Here is a 6,000-nt window from a genome sequence, read left to right as displayed (position 1 = left end):
CTGGCGTTTTCCCTCCCTTCTCCCTTGCTAACTATTAGATTACATTCCTAAAGCTAGCTCTCAAAGTTGATTCCCTTATTTGGCTCTTCACTCATTCCTGAGAAAAAACACCAAGGTCCAGCAATCAGAATTCATTCCTTGGCCACACTGGCTAACCTGTCCAATCAGAACTTACCAACTCACCCCAGTACATTCTTCCCCCTTTCTGCTTAAAAACCACACCCGCAGAAATACCTGCTGGCTGCCTTTGTCCAATCTAAAGGCAGTTCCCACCCTTACTGTTCCTCCTGGATGCATCCTGTACCAACTAGAGACCCCCCTCCCAAGACACCAAGCATCCATAAGCCTGAGACAAACCACCACATCAAACTGTGCTATTCTTGCTCCATGTTGGATTACTTTAGTAGAAATTTAAAATTATGTGAATGATTTTAATTATGTGAATGATCCTCAACTGTTTTACAAGGTCTTGCCCTATAGCTCAGGCTCGTCTAAAACTATGGATCCTTCTTCCTACAGTTTCAAATGCTGGGATTGTATGTGTGCTTCTCCTTGCTGGATCTCACTTTCTTTCTCTTGTCCCCCACCCTGAGGTCATCACACATTTGTTTAATCTAGCCCACTTTATAGGAAACATTCTGAAAAATTATTGTGTATGAGTAGGGTTAGTTCAACTTTAGTTTTTTTTTCTTTTTAATTTTAGTTTCTTTTAGATTTTTCCTATATTTATTTTTATTATTATTGAAATTTATTGATTATAACTCTAATAACAACCAATCTCCTGGAGCATGTTGGGTATTTTGTAATAAATAGTAAGAAATAATATAAAACTTGTGTTTACTTCCTGGCATACCCTCCCATTTGGAACCTTGAGAATGCTGGGTGGTGACCAGCAGATGAGGGCTCCCAAAGAGAGGCTAGGGACTTTCAGTCTCATTTCTTAGCCTTTGGGAAGTGAAGAAGGGTTGTTTTGGGTTAATCAGCAATGGCCAAGGATGTAATTAGTCAGTGTAGTGAAGCCTCCTTAAATCCCTAATAGAACAGGGCTTATAGATCTTCTAGATTTCTGGAAACTACCAATTCCATAGAGTTAGAATTCATCAAGACCCTTGCAAATTTCTCCTATGCCTGTCTTATTTGGCTGTGCAAGACAGCAAGAATAGTGGCTCACCAGACAGGTGCCTTGACTCTTTCCTCAACAGAGGACCAAATCAAAGGAAACCAGCAAGCAACCAACAAAACGCTAAACTGTGAGCATCATTAGAGTTTCTTCAGTGGAGGGTTTGAGGCAGTCAGCTACACCTCAGAAGGGATTCAACAGAGAGGTCGAAAACAAAATGGGTGAAAGAAAACCTGACAGAGCTACCCAGTGTCCTCTAGCAGACATGTGGACCTTATGCGTGTGAAACTGAGCTATGGTAGTGCACAGTGCTTTGTGCTCCGACTTCTGTTTCCAGCTCAACAACAGGACAAATCGTTCTGTATTTCCTGGTTGTGAAGGCATAGGTGGATAAGCATACCTGAAATTTCAGCACTTGGAAGGTCTGACAGGAATTATCAGGAATTCAGTTTCATCTTTATCTACACAGTGAGTTTGAGGCAAATCCCTGTTCCTGTTGCTACTGATTTCCCTTCAGTGCTGGAGAATCCAATCTGCCTTTGGTTCACAACAACAAAATAATGCATATATACATACATATGCACACACACAGCAAAGAAAGAGTATCATCAAATATTCAAATACCATGAAATAAATATATTTTCACAGATAAAATACACAATTGTTGCCTTGGAATGCTTTACCTTCCAAATTACCCAGATACCTTGAAACTTGCTGTTATTTCACGGTACTGTGTCAAAGTGGTACATGGCACATTCTGTTCAAATTTGTAAGGAAAGTTTTATATGCATCCATAGTTAACCCTGTCCTCATTCTTCCTGAACTAGGAGTCAATAACAGGTATACAGCACTGGCCAGATACAATCTGTGTCAGTCTTGTGTCAATGTCCTGAATGCTGGGCTTACAAGACTATACCACCATGATCCTTTCACTGGTGGCACACACCTTCAATGCTAGCACTTGTCAGACAGAAGCAAGTGGATCTCTGTGAGTTCAAAGGCCAGCATCGTCTTCAAAGCAAGTTCCAGAACAGTCAGGGTTATACACAGAAGCCCTGACTCAAAAAAGAAAAAGAATATATTGCCATGTCTAGCACCTCTTATGATCTTCAAAAATTTTTAATAGTTTTAACTAGAGAACACTCCATGTAATTTACGGATTTATATTTATGCCTCTATTTACAATTGAGAGTGTGAAAATTATGTTGTTTCATGAAACTAGACATTATAAAATCATCAATGTCTTACCCTATAAAAATACAATAACAAGAGTCATCAGGCATGGTGACATATGTCTTTAATCCTAGCACTCATAAGCAGGCAATCTCTGTCAGTTTGAGGACGCTTTGATCCACACAGTGAGTTCCAGGACAGTCAGGGTTACCAGATAGTGGAGCTCTACCTCAAAACAAAACAAAACAAAACAAAACAAAACAAAACAAAACAAAACAAAACAAATGTAATGATAGAAATAGCTCACATGTATAATCTCAAACTTGGGAGACTGAAGCAGGAGGATTTCTAGTTCTAGGACATTAACAACCCCATCACCATTGTGTGTGTGTGTGTGTGTGTGTGTGTGTGTGTGTGTGTGTGTGTGTGTGTGAGAGAGAGAGAGAGAGAGAGAGAGAGAGAGAGAGAGAGAGAGTTTTAGCTCAAGTTACACAGTAACTATAGATTATGTACAAAGTATACATATTCTGGCTTACTGCTGGTCTTAGAAAGTTAGGTAACTTAAAGGGAATACTCTAGAATGAATGTACCAGAGACCTGGGAGTTGAGAGACTCTCAGGACTCAAAGGGAGGGACCTTGGATGAAGTGCTCTACAGTGGGGAGAGGGAACTTGTAGAGTCCACCTCCAGTGGAGAGACAGCAGAAGTTGGTAGCAGGGACTGGCTATTACCTTGATAGGCCTGACCACGCTTTTGTTCGGAAGAATGTGGATTTGCGGAGTTTGGATTTGGAAAGCTCTTGGATGCTTTAAATGTGGCTTAATGGGCCATCATAGTAGGAATGTGAAGACTTTGTTACTGAGAGCAATTTGAACTATTCAGACCTGGTCCAAGATGGTTCAGTGAAGAGAATTTCAGTATGTAGCATAGAGACTGTTTTTGTGGTATTTGGGGGAAAAAAGTGGCTGCTTTTTGCCATTGTCCAAAGAGTGTGCCTGGGGTTAAGGTGAAGAGATTTAGATTAATTGCTTTGAAAAAAGGAAGTCTCAAAACAGCCTGGTGTAAATCCTGCTGTGTGGTTACTAAAATTCACTCTTATGAAGAAGAGCATTTTAATGAAAAAAGGCAAGTTGAGAAAGGAAAAATCCAAAATATATGGTTTGAGAATTAAAGGAACACCAGGAAGTGGAATGGAGCTGAATCCTGTGTTCCAGGATATTAAATTGAATTAAGGATCTTACCTTGGGGTAAAATCCCACCCAGCTAAGTCAGCTCCAGGCAACTTAGTACAAACCTTTACTCCCAGGAGACAAAGACAAGCAGATCTCTGAGTTCAAGAGCAGCCTGGAGCAGGGCAAGTTCTAGGTGAAGAAAAACTTAAAGCTGAGTGTGGTGGTCGACACCTTTAGTCCCAAGAGACAGGCATCCAGATCTTTAAATTCAAGGTCAATCTACAGAGCAAGATCCAAGAGAGCCAAGCTTAGGTAGTGAAGGAGTTAGAAAAGAGAAAGCTAATGATAATGTAATAGAACAAGGAGGCCATGTTCCAGCTCCTGCAAGCAGCAGAACTCAGCAGCTTCAGCCATGTGTCTCTGGCTTTATATTCAAGAAGAGAAGGAGACAATTGATTCTGGTTAGCTGGAGTTAAGAAAGAGTTCAACATCACTGAGGTAAAATCTTCTGGGAAGTGTTTTTTGAGAACTGTGTTCCAGAGATGTTGTACCCCGTGCTGTGGCTGGACTTGGTAATGTGTAAGAGTCACCCAGGTGGTACTGGTTTTGAAGGCATGAAGGGGTCATGAAGAGCAGCTGAGGCCCGGCACTGTGAGAGGCCATGGAAGGGCATTGGTGAAGGCGCACCCTAAATTGCAATTGATGAACCAGGACTGAAGGGGTCAGGCAAAGGAGTTGAGGCTTGGCACCATGAAGAAAGCCTAGGAGAGGCTATTGGTGAAGCCTAGATGCAACGGAAGACCCCAGTGTACTGGAGATGCCAGTGCCATGGGATGATCACCAAGAATAACAGCAGCAGTGGAGTGTGGATCAACCTGAAGTTAAACTGCTACAGAGGGCAGAGCTGGAGAAGTGAAGCCAGCCCTTCCGAGGATCACGTGTGGATCCCAGACATTGAAACAAGCTGTAACATTGAAGCTGCCTTGGAGACCCAAAGATGTTAAAGACATGGGCTATCTGCTGAGGAAAGCTGCTAACAGGGAGTGGAACCAGCTCAAGAGAAAGAAGTTTGTTGCAGTCAACAAAGATGAAAAAGGAGTTGAAGCTCTGAAGAGCACTTTGATATCAGACACGGAGATGCAGAATTTGGAGTTTATCCAGCTGGTTGCCTGTCTTAATTCGGGGATTACAGTTAAGTGATTGGCTAGATCTCAGAAGAGACTGAATTTTGGACTTTTAACATTGTTTTAACTATAGACTAAGGGGGCTTTGGAAGTTGAACTAAATGCACTTTTTTTACTATGCTAAGTTTAGGTATGGCCTCCATTGACTCATATGTTTAAACAAGCCTATGGAGGCCAGGGAGTGGAATGTAATGGTTTGCATATGCTTGGCCCAGGAAGTGGCACTATTAGAAGGTGTGGCCTTGTTCGAGGAAGTGTGTCACTGTGGGGGTGGGCTTGGAGACCCTCTGTTTAGCTGCCTGGGGATGCTCAGTTTGTTCCTGGCTTCCTTCAGGGGAAAATATAGAACTCAGCTTCTCCTGCACCATGTCTCCCTGGATGCTATGTTGTTGCCATGCTCCCACCTTGATGATGATGGACTGAACCTCTGAAGCTGTAAGCCAGCCCCAATTAAATGTTGTCCCTTATAAAACTTACATTGGTCATGGTGTCTGTTCACAGCAATAAGACCCTAACTAAGACAGAAGTCAAGTGGAGGGATGGGGTTTCCATCCCACAGTCAAAAGTTTTGATCCAGAATTGTTCCTGTCTGAAGGGACTGCAGGAACAAAAAATGAAGAAGAGCTTGAGAAAAAGGAGGTCCAGCAGCAAGCCCAAATTGGGATCTAGATCAAGGGAAGGTCCAAAGGCCTGACACTGTCACTGATGCTGTGGTGCGCTTGCAGACAGGAGCCTAGTATGGTGCCCTCTGAGAGGCTCAACCAACAGCTGAAGGAGGCAGATCCAGATACTAGCACCCAACCAATGGACAGAACTTGTGATTGAATTGGGGAAGAAGCTGAGGAAGAGGGGGACCCCATAGGGTCACTAGCAATCTCAAGTGACCTGGATCCCTGAGATCTCTCAGACACTGAGAGATCCACCAACCAGGCAGCACACACCAGCTGATGTGTGGCCCCCAACACATATACAGCAGAGGAAGACTGGATCTGGCCTCAGTGAGAGAAGAAGCACCTAGCCCGAGAGAGTGACTTAAGGCTTCTTGGAGACTGGGGGTGTGGGGTATAGGTTGGGGAGCAGTTGGAGAGGGAGGAAGATGGGGGGTGGTAAAGACTGGACTGTAAAAAGGATTAAAGAATAAAAAAAAAGGAAACTAAATGTTCAAAAAAATGTTTGTTTATCATTTCACAATTCAAACAGAGAAAATGGATGTTTGTAGCCCTAGCTGACCTGGAATTCACAGAGCCCTGCCTGCCTCTGCTTTCCACACGCTAAGATTTAAGGCATGCATCACCATGCCCAGCTGGGGGAAAAAAAAAAGGAATCTTAAGATGCTTATCAATGTTTCTAG

The sequence above is a fragment of the Rattus norvegicus genome, chromosome 13, assembly GCF_021556685.1.
Source record: "Rattus norvegicus strain SHRSP/BbbUtx chromosome 13, alternate assembly SHRSP_T2T, whole genome shotgun sequence".
NCBI lineage: Eukaryota > Metazoa > Chordata > Mammalia > Rodentia > Muridae > Rattus > Rattus norvegicus.
This window is presented reverse-complemented; position numbering follows the sequence as displayed.